General features: G+C 40.7%; 2 protein-coding genes across 3 annotated transcripts in view; one reads left to right on the plus strand and one right to left on the minus strand.

The window, feature by feature from the left end:
- Positions 1-15,924, minus strand: part of nck1b (NCK adaptor protein 1b) — a 44,475-nt gene extending 28,551 nt beyond the window's left edge. Inside the window, exon 1 of one of the 2 annotated variants that reach the window (XM_080418022.1) lies at positions 15,678-15,924. The gene's annotated coding sequence lies outside the window, so the exon portion shown is untranslated. Of the gene's footprint in view, positions 1-2,860; positions 2,957-15,677 lie in introns of those variants that run through there. The other variant, XM_080418023.1, reaches the window with a different exon arrangement.
- The window catches only part of gyg1b (glycogenin 1b), a 439,315-nt gene that overhangs the window by 77,674 nt on the left and 340,902 nt on the right, over positions 1-20,739 (plus strand). The gene's annotated exons all lie outside the window — the stretch shown is intronic.

The following is a 20,739-nucleotide window of genomic DNA, read 5'->3' on the forward strand; positions in this document are numbered from 1 at the left end:
TAATGACCATGCAATTTAACATCACTTAAGGACAGATAACACAGAAACACCAAGTTTACCCATTTATTCCTAATGAATTACTTCCAAAGAAAATGTTACAATTGTGAGTGGTCTATCCCAGTGGTTCTCAACCTTTTCAGGCCACGACCACCCAAAAATAATCATATTTTGAACTGGGGACCCCCAACCCTGACAACCACTTGGAATTGTAGGAGTTGAGGGATTACATTTAGTTTGACTCGGTTCCATATATATAAATATTGTGAAATTTGCCTATCTACAAGCGTGTAGATCTGCTATTTTCACAAAGTTTTCCTCTTATATTATTTGACAATTTGGCCAATGTTTGACCAGTTTCAGGGATTGACACTAACGCCTGCCCGCCTGCCCGGGGCAGGTAAATAAAATGGTAGGGCAGGTGAAGTTTGCTATCTGGTTGCCCGACGGGCAGGTGCGCATTTTGAGTGGGGATGCAACCGTTTTTTGTTCGCTATAAAACACAACACGAGATATCCGTCTTTAGACACTTGAGCGTGGCCAGCGCGCTCCCCCTTTCCCTCTCTCCCCCACACACACACAAACACTGAACCTGCGTCACGCCGAAAACAGCTAATCTACAAGCTCACATAATACTGAAGACACGGGCACGCAACTAGTTGTAAATCACCGGGTTGCAAAATCACATTTGGAATCTAGCGTGAAGTGATACGTTTGTGATACAGGGCTCTGGTTTGTGAGAAAGTGGAGTTGATGACGAGCACGGCTGCTTGCATCCCACCCGCGATATAAAACCAAAACACCCGCTGACTTTTGTCACATGTGCTGCAGTTCCCTACTTGTCTCTAACTGACGTGTGAAAATACAAGAAGCAGCCTGTAAAGCCTTCCTTATGTCAGTATCAGTTGAAAACAGCAGCGCAAGCCCAATACCTCTGTTTGTTTATTGAACGGTCAAAGCTTAACAAGTGTCAAGTCAGACGAACATAAACCCTTGACTTCTGATCGATGGACTTCAAAATAAGAGTGCTTTGTCAAGTTATGGAAAAGTAAGTGTCTTCTGGTCTGTGGAATGTAAAATAAGAGCACTGTTGGCCTATAATGTGCTGTTTTCACTAAAAATATAAAATAACAAGTGTTAAAGGTAGGGTAAGTGATTTCCGTTTGTTAAAATAAGTGTTAAATAGCTCTATATTCTGATAGTACTCATTGCTATAGAGTGTTTGTTCAGTAACATGAGTCGGACCATGTCTCTCCAGCTCTTTATTAAACAGAAAATGCCTTTTCAGGTCAGGATATCAGGACAGAGAACTCAGGATAGAGATTAAACAAGTGAAATTGGAAGTGATGACACAAATAAATGAGCATGTAAAATTGGAACTGGAAGACTATAAAAATGAAGCTGATAGATGGGTACTCTCCTGATTGGCTGAAATGGTGTCACCTACCTGGAAATTTATTTTCTGTATATCAAAGAGCTGGAGAGACAGAGAGACCCCTGTTACTGAACAAACACTATAGCAATGATTACTATCAGAATATGGAGCTTTAACCCATAACAAAAACCTTTTTGTTTTAACCAAAACATATAGCTTACCATAACTTTAACCCATAGTCATATTCATAGCTATTTAGATATTTGGCATAAATATTGAGGTATGACTTTTTTATCGTGCAGCCCCATAATTCGCAAGTAGAAAGTACAAAATAAGTGTTAAATTGAACAAAATAGTCATCGTCCTTTATACATTTTTTATAAAGGACGATTTACTTTTCGGGCAAGTGGGCAAAACCTGTGGGCAAGTAGAAAATGACCTGTACTTGCCCGACGGGCAAGTGCCTCTGAGACCTTAGTGTCAACCCCTGCAGTTTGTATAGCATAGTTTGTTTACTATAAATGCAATAATGGTCTTTTTTAATTTAATTTCTTCTTTTTTTAAATATTAGGTTTTAAAAGTCCTTAAATTGTCACCAGTAATTCACCAAAAACATGACTTATTTTCTATCAATTACACACCCCATGGAGATTGTTTAGTTTTTGTTGCATTCAAACTGAAATTCTGTGCCCCTAACAAAGGCCTAATGTTGCAACAAGTACAGTATCTATATATTGATTTAAAAATCAAGTCACTCCATGCAGTTTGTCTGAGTGTGTGTTTCCCTGCCATCCAGCTTGCACTCTGTGCAAAACAATGTCCTACTGGCGTACATACACTACCCTTTCTTTATAGTGTCGTTTCAGTGCCCGTTTTTTTGTCGTTGAGGTTTATCTTTTTAAAGCTTGATTGTCGATCTAAAAACAACACACTCTCCTTTGTAGTATGCTTCCTACAATATCGTGATAATGCACTAACCCATTACTGCCTTCAAGCCTGCCTTGAGATGAATTGCTTGTGTGTGCGCGTGCATGCGCGTGGTGGGGGTTGTCTACAAGGCTGCATCACAATAAATTGATACAATCAGCTGCATGAAATGAAAAAGAGGACCTTAACCGTTTGGTTATCACATGCACATTACTAATGATTGTTTCTCAAAAAAGGGCTGTGTACATTTCCTCTGAAAGCACCAATAGTCATCCTCAAAATATTGTCACATCATTGACATCGAGGAAGTCGGTCAAAGATATATTTGATTTAGTCAATATCACACAGCTGCCCTAACCTAAGCCACAACAAGGCATTGGGCCATTGACTGTGTACAGTATGTCAAATTCAGCCTCATCTTGATGCCAATGCAGAGGTTTTAAAGACAATTAAAGACAAGCAAAACAGCCCTAAGCTGTGTGATAAAATTAAAGCAGAGTATGTGCTTATACATTTTGCCGCGCAATATAATTTCGCCAATTTTTCCCATATCAGACAAACCTTAATTAATTTCCAAGACGACCTCCTCATAAGCGCAGGCAGGCAGTAGTTGCGGGTCCAGGAGAGGTCATGAAGTGTCATTATCAGTAATCCACTCATGCTGTCAAGAGTGCCAACACTGGTTCACATGCAGATACAGGGAGGGCAGTAAACCCAGCCCCTGGCACACAGACACCGTCACCATATCAACTGAGAGGGTGGTGAATGTCTCTGATCTACATATCGGTTACAAGATAACAAAACAAACCCACTTCTCCTTGATAGCAAAGGGCTTACCGGTGTTGCAACCCTAAACCGCAGCAAGTGCAAATGGCAGTGCTAAAACAATTGCAGTTTCCTCCCTGCCTGCGCGTTTGTGATCGTTACGAGTGACGACAATAGTGATATAGTGATAGAGATAAGTTCACCACATCCTTTTTCAAGTCTACACACCTGTTCTCACAAGGGCTGTCACGATTATGACATTTTACCTTAATTGGCTACAGACAACAAACTATGTGAGAACTAGGGTTGTCACAATAATTATTACATTTCTGTTCGGTTTTTGGGTTCGTAAACAAAAGGTGCACAGGGCAGATATGATAAATAACTTACATAATTAAGTATAAATTATGCAAGTAACTTTATACTTAAAAAACAAAACAATATGAATAGTGGGAATAGCCGATCTACAAGCTCAAAATGCGTCACACGTTTTGAGCTTGTAGATCTGCCATTTCCATAATTTTTTTAATTGTTTGAAAAGATCAACATTGTTCAACATGGAAACGATTATGATGATGCAAAAAAGAATTGCGATTAACTCTCATATGGTTTGATGTCTATAGCCAAGCCAAGTCAATTGTATGTATACAACTCAAAATCACAACAGAAGTCACACAAACATTGTTGAGTTCAGGTGAACAAGCACAATCCAGTGGCCGGTGAGCAATGTGTTTCAGCGCCACACACTGTTGCCAGATTTTGCGAGAGAAATAAGCAACAAGGTCTATGAAAACAAGCTCAAAAGAAGCGACAATAGGCCACAATAAGGAGCCCTTGAAACATATATATTGGCCATTTGAAAACAGCTGATCTACAAGCCCGCAACGCGTCGCATCGCGACTTGTTGTGAGCTTGTAGATCTGATATTTTCAAAAGAAGATCTTGGGAAAAAAGTGAAACATTTTGAATATTATTTGAAATATTTTAACAAATCTGGTATGGGGGTCCCTGGCACAAAATATTTTAAGATGGGGGGGGGGGGGGGGGTCGGTGGACAAATACATATCAATTTGGTGGTCCTTGACATGAAAATGTTTCAAAACCACTGGTTTAGACAACATTAGGAAACAAGCCCAAATAAGCAACTACACTTTAGAAACAAGCCGAAAAAAACGCAACCACCAATATTTACAAGCGTCTTCACAGAAAAACATCAAGCCCAAAGTCGCTTATAATAAGCAGACATGGCAACACTGTTCAGCACACTGTACTCTCGAGAGTGAAACAAAAGATTTGTTTTAGTGTAGCCTACATCATTGTCATTGCCTTAATTAGATTAATGCATCATTGAATAATGCATCATTCATGACACACCCTCTCACACGAGACCCTGATTTGAAGTTGGCAACTTTTTTATATTATATTGTACGTTCTCAATATTTAAAAGCACTTTTGAGCTACATGAAAAGGTGCTAATACAAACAAAAGTTAACCGTTATCATAAGAAGTGGAGCGCATGCATTCCAGTGCATTGGGCACAGGCAAAAAAAGGGGCCTGAGAGTCACTAGAGGTCCTCGTCTCTAATCTTTGTAGTGGCAGGTGATTGCGGAACAACAGTACCAGCGCTGGGCAGGAGTATTGAGGGCTCTGAGGCAGCAGCAGCAGCAGCATGATCTCACACGGGAGGCAGACAGAGTAACCTAATCCCTGTGACAGGCTGCTAAAATCACAGGGCTCTGGTGCCTTCTGGAATGTGCTCTGTGTGCTCACTGCTCGCTCAGCCCCTCTGGCACTGCTGTACTTCCTCTAACTTTACCTAAACACACACACACACACACACACGTTTTAGCCATAGGCCAGAGAAATCTGGACCATGGAGTGGACAGTGCAGCCAGGATCAGAATCAGCTTAATTGTCACATCACAGGTTTGCAGAAGTTAAAAAAAGTGGGTGACATTCGTTTTTGTGCAAGTTCTATCGTTTTGATATTTCCATAGAAAAAACAAAGGGAAGAAGGGAAGAAGAGGGGGGGCAAGGGGGAAGAGAGCTCAATCAAAGAAACAAATTATCTACATATTTACACATGGCACCTGAGGTAAAAAATATATAAAAAGGTGCGTGAGCATAGCAGCAGATGTATACTGTGCATGATATGCTATGGACGTTAGTTAAGGTGCAAGAGAAACACAAAAACAAAAAAAAGTCAGCGCGTTGTACATGGGATTAAGGTGCAAAATGTCAGCGCGTGTGTCGACCACATAATCCAGCTGAGCGGCAGTATAGGACCAGAGAGGAAAGATTCAAAATCTGAGTAACGCCGGGGTTTATGTGGTTAATAAAAAAGCCAGGCTGAAAAAGCCCAGGAGAACGAATGTCACGACATCCCAACTGTCCTAAATCCTCTCAAAACAAAACTGTGGCAGAGCAGCAGAGGGGTCATGGGAGACTAGACCATCCAGCTGTGAGACAGGAAGTGGGGGGAACGGCAGCGAGCAGAGGGTGGGAAAGTGATGCAATCTGACACAAGAGTGCAGGCTTGACCCGTGAGGTCACAAAGTGCATGATATCTTATCTTTGTCCTATTGCACCTATGCATGTTACTACAGAGTATCTGCCTCAATGTATATTATTGCAGATTATTATATATTTCAATAATTAACAACAATGAAACCGTCATTGTTCATGTATTTGAAATTTGCGTTACAAATCAATATTTGATTAAAAACAGAGGGTGCTCTAGTTTTGGACACTGAGCGCCTAGGCTAGATAGATCCCAGCAGCACAAGTGTGTGAATTCTGTGAAAGCAGTTGGTGGAGCCACCCCCAGGGGATCACCCTTTGCAGTTTGGAAGGGCCTTAAATAGAGCAACATCTGGCTCATACCCTTTGAGAATAGCCAGAGATTCGAGTCTCACATTTAACTCCCACAGCAATAGATGGAAGAAATTCAATCCAGCACCCCAACTTTACAGCTCACTTGTTTTTTTCTTCCTTTTATTTAATTCTCTAAGTATAGCGGACAGTGTGTATGCAAATACATTAAATGCAGGTTAGAGACCCATATTGTAGGTTTGCTCCACACTTTGCCTCCCTGGACTCAGAAAGATGCACCAATCTCCATTACATTTCACCTAGTCTGCGACAACACATCAGAACCTAATACCCCTATTTAGCAAAGCAAGCATCACCCCCCAACCCCCCCTCCCCTCCCCTCCATCAGTAAAGATGCCTGCACAATGCACATCCACACCCTACTATGGCCTGGGTGGGCTGCTGCTACACCATCAATCCCACATCCAAGTCATCTGGGATCAAGGTGTAACATAAATAAACTGCGTCACAATCTTACCTGGCATCGGACACTGCAGGGGATTTCCCCAATCACTAATGGGATTTTACAAGCAAAGGGATTTGCGATATCAAGTGTTGAGGTGCTATAAATCTGCCTGTGGTTGGAGTCCAAGTACTCTGTGACACTACTGTTCACTAATACAGAACTTTGTTGAAGAGAGATGATCCACTCAAAACACTGGAAAAAAATTGAGGATGAAGTACTGAAGCTGCATTTACCCCTCCCTGGCAATATCACCCTCCCAGACGTAAAAAAGGCCTCCATTGTTGCAGTCAAAATAGCAGATCATTTGTAAACCACAACGAGATAATGATCCCAGACAGCTTGTATATGAACAAGATGAAATGGATACACTGGTTTCATCTTGGTCTTCATACAAGCTGACAGGTACAGGCCCTAGGCTGCTGTCACAATAGGGCCAAACAAGGCACTTGGGACCGAACTCGGGGTGAGACACGTGTTGGAACTTGTGTGCGAGTGCCTTGCAAGGGAGACACATTCCAGAATGCATGGATGGTGATGTAATAAATGAAATAAATAAAAAACAATGAGATGTCTGATAGGTAGGGGAAGAAGGCAGAGGAAGACGGAAACACAGCCTCGAACCTGGTATTGATTTGCGATTCACTTTGTGCATTTTAACGCGTGCGTGCGCGCACACACACACACACACACACACACACACACACACACACACACACACACATTATGGTTATGCTATGCATAGAAGAAGAATGGGCCCGGACGGCTGGCGTAGCGGTCCAGGCACCTAGGCTTCAATGTAGCCTGACAGCGCATCACGGGTTCGAGTCCCGTTCCCAACGAGCTTTGATGCATGTCTCTCCCCCTGTTTCCTGTCTGTCTCTACTGTTTAACTATAAAATAAGGCCAAAAAGCCCCCAAAAATATCTTTAAAAAAAAATTTAATTGCAAGAATGGGTAGGTGAAATGTAGCTAAAAGCTGCATCCGGTATAATGCTAGATGCTAAGCTAACATGTTTTCATATTGGAAACAGTCCCCAGGACTTTTTTGTGTTATACTTGTTTTATTGTACAGTTTACATTTTGTGACTAATTAAGTATTCAATCAATCAATCAATAAAAATTCACAAAACTGCCAAGTTCTGAACCCCCCACAGTTCATTAAGAACACCAGGTTAGGACCTTAGACCACCCACTTCATACATTTTTCATATCTGCTGCTACTTGCAAAAGGGACTGAGGTACTCTGCCTTTATTATTATATATTTTTTTTAGAACACAATTTGTGTATTTTCCTTTTTATGATTATCTATTTTGTAACTGCAATTCATGGGAGCTTGCAGACCACAGACTTTTACATCTCAGACCTGTAAACTTGTGATAATGAACTTGAGGTTTAAGCATGGAGTTGACTTGCTGACGCTGTCTCCCCAAAACATGAATCTACTCTTGCTACTTGTCTGTCTGTGTGAGGATGCGGACCTCGGGAACAAACTTGGCCCTGCTGACCTCAACCAAACTGTCTATGATTGATTGATTGATTGAATTATGTATTTATTTCATTTCAGCAAAATACATATCATTATGGGGGTCCTTGGCACAAAAAAGTTTGAGAACTACTGATTTAGAAGCCATTTGTAGAATTCTTAATGGGCAGCACAGAATCTGGTGCTGTCCATCCATACATACACGTGTACATGCTCTCCCAACTTGCTAGTCAATTTCAAGCTCTGCTATTGCAGAGTGTGCAATATCTTTCACTTCTCAAGTTAATAAAGACGGCTTCACGACAACAAAATGCTGATGCAAATAGCGTTTTACATGCATGATTACACAGACAATCAAGACGTTCCACATTCTCTCCAGTCTCCACTATACCTTTCCTGGTTGTTGACTCGGTGCATTCACCTCAGGCGAGACACGACATGCATGACGCTATTTTGAGTGACATGATTTAACATTAATGCGACGGGAGGTACATGGTCATGATGCGTCAGAAATGCGTCAGAGATCATGTCTGTTTCTATTCGCCCGTTTGACAGAGAAGCTTGCAGAGTTGCAACTTACAAAAATAAACCGATAAAAAATACACAGGGAAGACATCCTCGCATTGTCGCACATTTTAACCACAAAGGGTTAGAGGAACTGCCTCTTTAACATGTTCACAAGTCACATATGTGTTAAAACGTGACATCCCCTTTTATCTGATGATTCTCTCTGTGTTTTCTGCATCATGGAAACCATAAGGCTCCTTTCACATCATAGCGGCAGAAATGCTGCCGTACAAGTTCGGCCGTAAGGAAAAGGCTGCCGCAGGGCAGGAGTATGCGGTGCAGAAGTGAAGCTGCAACTGCAACCATACAGTACATTAAATAGTGTTATCTAATCCTCGGCTTGCACCAAATTCAAATAATGTTCTAATCCTAATCCTAGCACCAAATTTGTATAGTTTCACGTTTTATCCATTCCACGGAGGTCCGCTGTGCTGCGAAAATGTCCTGAGCACATCCTGAGCGGTTGGATACAATACATCGGTATAACATACGTGATGCCTTCCACAGTCATCGCTGTAATTAAGCCAACACTCGAGCATGGTAAATCTTGTCTATATGACACCCACCCCCCCCCCCCCCTTCTGCCCCCTGGCAATCAGAGCTTCAGGTAATATGGCAATCAGTTATTTTTAGTGCCGTGAATCACAATGTGAAAATAGAAAAGCTTGCCCAAGCATATTTCACCAAATGACTAATCAATTTAATACAAACCCCCCCAATACCTGATCCATCTCACCTAGTATAACTGGACTTGCTTGCTTAATGCCCCCCATGAATATGCGTGCACACACGCACACGCACGAAGGCAGGCGCCTGGATGAGCTGGACTCTGTGTGCTAATAGCTTCCATGGACATGCATACATGCACACACACATGAAAGCATACACAAACACATTATGGGCGTTCCATAGTGTGGAGATGACATTGCTTTCTTTTAAAGACCCTTTTAAATTTAGAATTAGGAAATAGGCATACCCTTTTATAGAATTTATGTACTTTGCTGGGTGTTTTTTGGTGTATATTTATGGATTGTCTTGTCTGGAATGCATGCCAGAGCAAAACGATTTTCCCTTGTGGAAGGACATCTAATCTAATAATTAATTAAAATAATAATAATAAAGTACGGTTTACATTCAAATTGTATTTTGGGACGGTTCTAGGACGGAGGGGAAAAAGGTTGGTCTAGAGCCCTGGTATGGCCAGTCATTTAAGTTGAAAACAATCAGACTTTTCAGAGTGGTACATGAATGTGACAAGTGTGATGCATGAACGTGAAAGTGCTGGGAGATGGCTTCATCACATGACATTCATTTAACACTTTTATAACAGAAGGTTGGCCTAAATAAAGGCACTTTACGTACAGGTGGTGGTACCGCAAGCAGCGGTGTTGACCCACTTAGACACCCGCAGGTGAAAAATTCTTAACAGCGACAGGCAGCCGTACATTATGTTACGTTAGTTTAAAGTATGTGCTAAAAGTGTGATTTGGACACCTGTTTCCCCGCACAATAAGAGATAACAGAGCACAGAAGCAACAGACTGACAGTACTTGGACTCATGCAAAATTAGCTATAGGCCTACTGCAACACAAATTTCGACCAAAGTTCCAAGTTGCTTTAACAAAGATCAAAAGAATGAAATAAAATATTATTTCCACCAAAAACAAATAATGCATAAAAGTTCATCGTGGAAGTTTAACAGAGGTATCCGCATGATAAATCTAGACCATTACCAGCACTGATGCTTATTAGTGGAATTAGCCTAGCTAGTGGGGAGGGTGAACCATTAAACCATAAAGGGGCCAGAGTCAGCCCACAGGTCATCAGTTCCACAACAACTGCTCTTTGATGTCATTTAGTCCAAGAAACATAGAAAAATAATTATGACTGTTGCGTTCCATTAACTAGGCCCAGGATTCAACCTACTACTGTGTAGTAGAACCAAGCAGAATTATGACCATGGTTAAAGGGGCTGCACGATTGGCCAAGCATATATTATATATTATCACTATTATATAGCAGTATTACGTTATTATTATTTATTACAAGTTAAATTATTACATTTGGACAAACTTTAAAGGTTAAGACAGGATAAGAAGCCTGGTTCTATAAAGATCCAGTTCTGAAGTTCTCAAAACCTACCGATATCGAGACTAGCAGGTCTTAACATGAACTTGACTCTTGAGAGTAGGCCCGGGCTGAAAAATCTAATATCACAATATTTTTTAGCAAATACCTCAATATGGATGATGGATATTGTGATGATAATATATTGCAACAATAATATATATTTTCTTTATCATTTTCAAAAATGGCTCAAAACACTAGAATAGGAGATCTACACACAGCCAAACGAGGCAAGCCCGGTGCGTCACAGGAGCAGGACAACAGCAGTTGTAGAAGAGAACACACTGGAGCAGCTCGGACAATTAAAGCCTCTCTTCTACACTTGTAGATCGGCTATTTGTATATTGGCAGTTTCTAAAAGTATAAAATAAGGTTTAAAACCAGTAAAATGCCATATCACGAAGGTATTACAGTATCAAAAATCCCAGATGAAATGTATGTAAAATCAATATATTGCCCAGCAGCACTACTCGAGAGACTATGTCATGTAATTCAAAATAATCAAATAACTGGTGCACAAACAAACATGTCGATTGTCTAATTGTCTAAAAGTTTTCTAATTCAGTTGAACTTCCTGCCAACCACTGCTAAAACAAGTAACCAGGATGGCTGAACGTGCAAAGTGGTCAATGCTTGGCTATTGACCAAAGCAAAAGTAAAAGTTAAGGAGAAATAAGCTAAACACAATTTATGTTATACGTTTTTAAAGGGGGAAACACAAAGCACTAAAGCACCTCAACGTTGTGCATCGGGTATGACAGTGTCACGCGCCAAAAAGAACAGCTATGCAAGTTAAAGAACATATCTACAAGCTAACAACGTGTGGCATCTCAGCATTGTCTAGCAATGACATAATCGGATCTGCAACCTCTGTACTTAACTCCAGAGTACAGAATATACAGATATTACCCAACAACACCAGTGTTTGCAGTGCACAATGCACATACGTGAAATTAGTCCTCCGCACTTAACCCATCCTAGCTGTTAGGTGGGCTATTAATACAGCGCCCCGGGAGCAGTTAGGGGTTAAGTGTCCTGCTCAGGGACACTTTGACACACCAGGGCCAGGGGGCCAACCAGGGCCCTTCTGATTCCCAGAACCTAACCATTCAGCTGGGGCCTAGCAATGAGTTGTGTAATGATAAGCCAAAATATGTGTAACTTCATTAATTTAAGTTAATTAATAAAAAGCAATACAATACATGTATTGTTGTCTCTTCTTTCCAGTAAATAATATCGATAGTATCGATATAGACTTATATGTAATCAGTATCAAAAATTATGTCACTATCAATAACAACAATGAATTGGGAGGGATGATCCTCATCCCTAGTTAAGACTGCTGGCAGGATATAAATGAAATGCAAAGAATGGAAGAATTTTGTTCCCAAAATAACTGAGCCCAAAATAATAATAAGTGCTACAAAATGTACATTTAAAAGGTGTGCACAATGCACATATGATAGTGTACTGTACAGCATTAAACATATCATTCTAAGAGCTTGAGAAAGGTAGACTTGAATGAATTCAAAGTGGGGGAAAGAATGCTTCAGGTAGTTTGTATCAAAGCGGGTGTTTGTGTGATAGGATCACACATTTAGCATCTCGTCTTCATAACGTCATTCATAACGGCAGCATTGGTCAGATAGGCTACCCAATAAAACAGAACCTCATACCATGACACACTGACAGGCAAAAAATTAGACTGCAGACCACTTCCCTCCTAGAATAAGGAACTAAGATGAAGATCACATTGCTCATATCTCAACCACATAGCCTCGACTGCAGGCCTATTGACTAATTATAGGACATTGGACAAATGTTGACACCCCAAACATCATTAAGTGCACAGTATCTAATGATATGGCCTAACCATGAATCAGCAGATGACTGCTAATGACAGACTATTGGAATGATTTCAGGTGCACTGGCCTCCAGGCTCCAATTCAAGAGGATTTTGTCTGCGTGACATTTTTGCTAATGCTGTAGCTGAAAAGGTAAAAAATGTACATCAATCACCACATCTACCACAGTAGAAGTCCGGGCTACTTCCCTGTGCCTTAGCCAAGTTCTTTTTGCGACAACTGACCTTGGTTAGGGTCCAAGTCAATCTCTGTTATTGACTGCTCAAACATGGCTTCATGCTTGCATGATCATAGTAAAACCATGCAAACAGGAAAATCATGTCGTAAAAGAAGAAAAAGAAGAAATGAAAGTGAGCTTTTGCAATAAAGAAAAGAGATATGAACTGCAGGCAAATACCTTTTCCCCTATTTCTCAATATCAATGAAAACCTAAAGCCACAATACAAGCCTAAAAGCCAAGTCAAGCCTAGGCTAGACTGCAGAATTTTCTATTTGACCAGGGAGGTTTTTTAGCCGCATTAGTTCTATAGCTACGTATCATGAAAACTGCACAGCTGGTATTTTCCTTTAGGTTGTAGGGCCAGATTTGGTTGCTGGAGGCCACTGGCAAACCACTGCCTGGCGTTCAGGATAAGGCAAGGACAAGTTCTTACCGAAAGAGCTGACCCTGTCTGTGCCATAGAAATCCTAGCCATTAGGATTGTTGTATCAAAATATGTATAACGATTAAAAGCTACTGCTAGGATATTTGAGCACAGTAGCTCTCTGAGCAGATCGGAGCATATGAAGGAGAGACAGATGAAGTAAATAAGGCCACGTCACTGCAATGTCAACATATGCACCCAGCTGGGTGGTGAGGAGACTAAACTGGAGCAGGGAGCCTGTTCTGAAAGGCAGTTCTGTACTGAAGAAGAGCTCAGGACATGGCAAATGCAAAGGGGAAGACAAAAGGGTAAAATGTTCCTTCTCCGAAAGAGAAGTCTTATAAACGTTCCTACGCGGAGTGCGGCAATTTAGTGTTAGCCTTTAAAGAATTACCACTCATGATGACTCTCTCCACCCTCTTCCTTCTGGCAAACTATGACTATTTTCCTCCCTGCTACGCACGGTGCGGACAAAATACAGACCCCCTCCTTCCCTTTAACCTTAATGAGAGACTGTGAAGAGGCCTGTCAGTGTGACAATAATTACAGAAACATTATTCACCAGCTGCAACTGCCCCCTACTTTCCAAAGTGTACACTACTACTACTACACCCTGCTGACTCAATTACACATCCAACAACCCAACAAATCTGTAAATTAATGATCGTCTCTCTGGTGAAATACTAAATACCGTTGGGATTAATAACACCCTTTAGCCTTCTCAGTAACATCATTCTTGTGCTGTAGATGGAGTTGATAACATATTCAATAACTTGGCATGGCACAATGTCTATTTCCGAGCACTATGTTATTGTGATGATGGTAATAGACATGGTTCACTCAACTTAACTGTAGTCTCTTACTTGAGCTGTTGAACCTATAAACCATGTGAAAGGGAGCGAGAAAACGAGTCTGCTTTCCTTTTACTAAAATATGAATCTGTTAGTTTGAATGGATTTGTAATAGATGGAAAAGGTGTAGGCCTAAGTACCAAGAGAGCCAAAAAATACACTGCCTACCTTATCACATAATACGCTAATAACAGTAACACATGCCATTTAGTCTGGCTTTGGTTCTGGAAAGTCAGCCACTGGCCCGATAAGGCACACTAACCTAAATCAAACCAATGACAGGAGTGTAGTATGCACTAGACCAGGGGTCTTCAACATTTTTCAGCCCAAGGACCCCCTGACTGAGAGAGAGATGAAGCAGGGACCCCCACTACACATATTGTACATAATTGTGTTGCAGATTCAACTTTTTCATAGCCTTGTTTGACAGCACTATCATAAGTGCTATGGATTCACGTTAATGTGTATTTTCAGACATTTAACCACTTAAACCATCAATACTTAAGTAAACTTGACCTTTCACTCTCTGAAGGCTACTTGGTCTGCTCTTTTTTCCCTCCACACCATGCCGAAAACAGCCGATCTACAAGCTCACAACGCCTCGCAGCGCGAGGCGTTGCGAGCTTGTAGATCTGCTATTTTTTACTAAAGTTCTCCTCAGAATAGGGATGCTAGGGTTCAAGTAGTTAATGTAAAATAAATATCCTATCAAATAAAGATTTGCCCCCCCCCCCCTGTGGTAACTCTGAGGACCCCCTGTTGAAATGAAGACCCCCGCACTAGACACTAGATACACCAAATATAACTGAGAGACAGATTAGCATATTATTTCTCAACTTATATTATTGACATCATCATGATGCTGGTTTAACAAGAAAATGTGAGTGTCTAGTGAGTGAGTAGGCCCATTCCGATGCATCATCACCACAACACTGTCAGTAACCAGGCAGCCAGGTGATAACCTGTTGTGTGATGATGAATAACATACAATAGGCTCAACCACAAATAAGCTGTTCAGAATTAATGCAGTACTTTCCACAATGCAGATAACATTAGGTCATGGTCATATCTGATATTATAATCTGGCACAGACAGTCAGACACACAACCCTTCACACTCTCCCAAATCTAAAATCCAATAATCAGTGTTAAAATCAAAATCCAGGGGGATGGAGAGGGGTGAGCGGTAGTGATTGATTCCTCTTATATACAGCTGCAAGGCGTTTTCCCAGTTTATCATCATCTAACCCAGTTACGTTACCAGAGAGGATTTCAAGTAAACGTGTGGAATCGAATGGATCGAATGGAAACCCAACATTTCCAGGGGGTCGTGCGTTATAAAGCAGAGTGATCTTGCCTTCAGTTAGTAGCCTAAAAATACAATAACATAAGCTTGACAGCAGGCTAACTCAATGTTAAAAATTGGGGTGAAAAATGCATAAAGGATAAACTAACGCTAGTATAGTCCTTGATCCATCCGATATAGAATCCATTGTCACTGTGTCAACAATGACACTGTGGCGGTGACTAAACCAACCACAATCGCAACTATGTGTGCAGCATAGCGGTGGTTAACACATCTAACCAGCTGGTTATAGATGAATGCTGGCCATGTTGGCATAAGGCTATACTAGGAGACCTGGGTTATAGTGTGTGGTTAGCACAGCTAGCCTACGTTAGCACAGACACATCCATCCATATATACCCTGCCTTTTCCCACCACTGTCTCTTGTCTTACCTGATTGCTGTTGTCTGGTCCGCATGCAGCCGCCACCTTCTCTTACTTCTGCGTTTCGAGGTTGGTACCATATGGTAAAACGTGTAAATAAACAGACAAAAGGATGAAGAAAGAAGTCGCTGTGTGTGTGTGTCTATGTGTGTAACTTGTGGTGGCTAGGCTGGCCTAGCTGGAATCATACAGTCACAGTCAGTATGCCCTGTTGGAAGGAATAGCAGCAGCCAGCAGCAGCAATCCAAAATCAAAGCATGACATGGCCTGGGTCTATGGGACTGGAGCTCGGCTCGGCTAGGGAGAGAAAACCGACTTCCCATAGCCCGGGTGGACGATGACGACGCTGTGATTGGCTAGTTGGTTGCCAGGTAACCGAACGTTGAGTTGACACGAGGGGACAACGTTTTTTATGTCAAATTGAGTGAATCATGCAGCTACGACTAGTCTAGTACTACATTGATAAAGGTTACTTTACTGTTTGTTTAGACAAGAGATGGACTTTTCTCTCTATGTGGGATATTTAAAATGTAACTTTTTATCCAGCTATCTTCACCTATTTTCAACCTATCTTCATATAATTGGTCCTCACTAATGCTCATGATAAAATTGTTATAAAAAAAAATCTCCTCAGTCTGTCTGGATAGGAGGGCTGTAGACAGTTCAGGTTTAAAAAAAAAAAAGATTTCACATTTTTGTTATTATTATTATTACTAACGTGAGAATAATAGCTTCCATAATAGCATACTAACTTTCCAGTAATAGAAAGCCTGCAGTTTGTAATAGCTTGGATTCGCCATCGATGATGTCACTGGTGGGTGGGTTTCTGAACTGTCCACACTGCCCTGCCAGTGCCTGCCCTCCTGCTCTGAGACACACGGGTAGATGAAAATGGTACCATATATTATCATAGTGAGGAGGACCAATTATATGAAGATAGGTTGAAAATGGGTGAAGTCGTCCTTTAATGTAATATACTTCCCCGCCCAAACAACGTGTATGTAAAATTATGATGAAACTCCCAGCGGTTAGACTGACGACTAGCGAGCCAATCGCATGACTTCGCGTCCCTCCGGTCAATGGGATGTAGACGCTGCCCTCGGCTAGCTGATAGCTGCCAACCAGGTCTCTTTTGATTGGATACAGAAGAAATACGTGTCTTTTTTCATTGGATGGTGGTTCTGTCAGGCAGTCACATCACTGCTCCTTGTGTTTTGTATTCTCATATTTAGAACATGCTCCCTCTGTGTATGGTGTATTTTTATATTTTATTGTCCTGGTTGAGTGTTGTTGTTGTGCTGTATTCTTTTTTGTGCTGATATACTAAAATGTTATAAAATAGTCAAATAGCCCTATGTCAGTCCATCACAATACCTGTGTGTGTGTGTGTGTGTGTGTGTGTGTGTGTGTGTGTGTGTGTGTGTGTGTGTGTGTGTGTGTGTGTGTGCGTGTGCGTGTGCGTGCGCGTGTGTGTGTGTGCGTACAGTATGTGCGCACGTACGCGCGCTCGTGCATGTTTGTTCCACTTACCTTTGTTTTCAGCACTTTCATTTGCATGTAGATTTTTTTTTATAAAAGGTTTGAGTGGGGCAATGGATCTGCCTCGTTTTCACAATTTTGAAATTCTATCCTATATTAAAATTGGTCTACTGAGAGGGCACATCACTATGACTCATACATAACCATAAACAAAGCTGGTATGCCCATATATAGGCATCTCACTATATGACTCAGACATAATCATAAACAAACCCGATAAGCCCAAATATAGGCAAAAAATAACTGATCTGTAAGATTGAGGGAAGAGAACAAGTGGTTGATGGAACCTAGTCCCCGTCCCTCCCAGTGAACTGTGGGGTTCCCCAAGGAAACATACTAGGCCGTTACTGTTCCTTCTATACATTAACGACATGTAAGCAGCTAGCTGTAACTGCAATTTGTTCTTGTTCGCTGATGAATCAGCACTCCTGGTCTCAGGCGAAGACAATGCAAGTTGAGAAAACCCTCAGTTCAACTCAAAATCCGCACATGGCTTTCCAATAACAAACTGTCATTACACCTTGGTGAAACAGAATCTGTTATTTTTGGGTCCAAACATACCCTTAGTATGCAAGGTCAGGGTTGACGATATAGTAATCTCAAGCAAAGAAGAGGTTACCTATTTGGGCTGTATTCTTGACAACAAACTGACTGGTGAAAAAATTGAATCAAAACTTTTGATTCCATTTTTTCACCAGCCAGTTTGTTTTGATTCAAACGTGATCTAGAAAGTCAACCAAAGAAACAAGATTTTTGGGGAGGATTTCCTCATTTGTCAACAAAAGTGCTCTCTAGCTGGATTCAATGGCCCCGATTCACTAAGAAATGTGAGACCATATTTTGATCTTACCGGCATTTAAGACAATATTTTGCATGAAGAAAATTGTCTTAAATGCCGGTAAGATCAAAATATGGTCGTAAATTTCTTAGTGAATCGGGCCCATTGTCATTTTGATTATGCTTGCACCTCTTGGTTCTCCAATGTCCCAAAACAAACTGATACGGCTACTTCTCTGACTTAAGCCCATGACCCACCTAATTCCAACACACTTTAGTAGTTTGGGATGGCTCAGGGTAGAAGACAGGGTTAAGCAAATATCAATGGGTTTGGTATTTAAGCTAGTCATAGCTGTCTAACTACTTCAAAAAAAGTTAATGACCCACAGCCACAACACTAGAGCGACCATGACTTGGTATCACCCAAATTTAGAACAAACATGGTCAAATTCTCATTCTACTACTCTGCCACCAAAATGTGGAATGCCCTGACACCATCCATTGAATAATGAGAATCACTGGTTTCTTTCAAATTTGCCCTGAAAAAACATCTGTCAGGAGACCACAAGGGGAGGTAAATGTAATTTTACCATCAAAAGGCAGTGTTGATTTCGTCGACTAAAACTATGACGAAAAATGTTCGTCGACCACCGTTTTTCACTGACGAAAACTAAATAAAAACTCAATAAAAACTAAGCTACGGTGACTAAAACTAAGGCTAAATATATTGACAATTTCGTCAACAAATAAAAACTAGACTAAAATGTTAGTGAGGGACTTGTGGAGAAGAGATCCAGTAGAACTAAAAAGACAAGTCATTTTATGTTTGATTGCGCTCTGAAAATAGCAGATCTACAAGCTCACAACGCGTCGCGCGACGTGTTGTGAGCTTGTAGATCGGCTATTTTCAGCATGCAACCAAGTGTAAAATCAGCCATTACGACGCCATCAAGGCAACTATAGATTTAGTTGACTATAATCTTAGGATATTTAGTCAACTAAAACTAGACTAACAGTAAAACATTTCAGATTACTAAAATATTACTAAAACTAAATGGAATTCTATTCAAAAGACTATGACTAAAACTGAATCAAAATTAGCTGTTAAAATCAACACTGTCGAAAGGAGGTGTCATTCACTTTACAAACATGTTCATAGTTTTCATAGATAGCTTCATAGACTTGTTTGACGGCACTATCATCAGTGTTGTGTAAATGAATGTACTTTTTTAAATGTGTATTTTCAGACGCTTAAATCTTCAATAGTTGAAGAACCCTGCTCTATAATCTAAACACATACAAATGCACAGCACTCTCACACCCACCCACCCACACACACAATACAATAACTCATCTTCGAATTCCACACTGGCCCCTACTGGGAATTGACGCAGGCTCTAATAAACATGTACAGTATGCGGCGAAGGGAGGACTCGCATGGTAATGATGATGATAGCTGTACTGTACAGGACACTGCAGGATGCAATCTGTTTCCTGCCAAACAGATGGGCCTACTCTACATGTAGCCGATCCATAGTGCACCCATTTCCCCCATCTCTAATCAAGAAAAGTCACATTACCAGAACTAGGCCTACGTATAACCCATAATGCCAACTTAACTTTAGATACTGGAGGGTAAACCTAAAACTTAACTGTTGCCTACATTTTCAAGCTAATATTCAAGACCAAAATCCATTGCTTTGTACTGGAACATACAATATGGAATCAATAAGCCACGTAATAGCCTACATGCAATCTTTTCCAGAATGAGAATAGCAATATAACTTTAAATGCATTCTGGCTATATTAGTCCTTCACCTGGTGTAAGAAAAAAAATTACATTTGTAACACAGAAAATGCTGTATTACAGATGATCTAAAGCATTATTGAACAGACTTATAATACATAGAAGGATCAACAGGGTTGATGATGTGTGTTAATTTATCCAATAGGCATAATTACACAAATGATGTCAACAGAGGAGTGAGGACTACTGAACTCAACAAAGCTGCCTACTTAAATAACATAACCTAACACTGCTGGAAACGCTAGCCAAATTCTGGGCAACAAACAGTGGTGGAAAGTAACTACATAGTAAGTACATTTACTCAAGTACTGTAGGGCCTACTTGTGTACACTTTTGAGATTTGAGATTTCTTCTTTACTGAAGTATTTCCAATATGCAATACTTTTCTACTCCACTACATCCATGAGGCAAATGTTGTACTTTTACTCCACTACAATTATTTGAAAACTTTAGTTAGCCTACTATTTACTTTATAGATTTAGATTATTATTACAAAACATACATTAACCACTTCAGCCCTATTTCGACAATTTGAAAATAGCCGATCTAAAAGCTCACAATGCTTCGCGATGCGATGCATTGTGAGCTTGTAGATCTGCAATTTTTTAAAGATTTGAATACATTTTATACATATGATGCCTTGTGAAACAGGGCATTCTGCATAAAGAGTACTACTTTTGGTACTTATAAGTATATTTAGATGCCAATACTTTTGTACTTTTACTCAGGTACATTTTAAATACTGGACAGACATTGTGATATTGATACTTAAGTAAAATATTTCAGTACTTTTTCCACCACTGCTGACAACCCAACGTGTGGTTTTGGAACGCCACCTGGTGGACTTTCAATGAAACCACAGTACTATGCTGCTCTCCTTTCACCCATCCTGAGAACCGTGTCATTATAATCCTCATTCATTCCATCTCTGGCTGCCGTGCTGCCTCA

The sequence above is a fragment of the Gymnoscopelus braueri genome (genome assembly GCF_963280865.1).
Source record: "Gymnoscopelus braueri genome assembly, chromosome: 21".
In the NCBI taxonomy this organism is placed as follows: Eukaryota; Metazoa; Chordata; class Actinopteri; order Myctophiformes; family Myctophidae; genus Gymnoscopelus; species Gymnoscopelus braueri.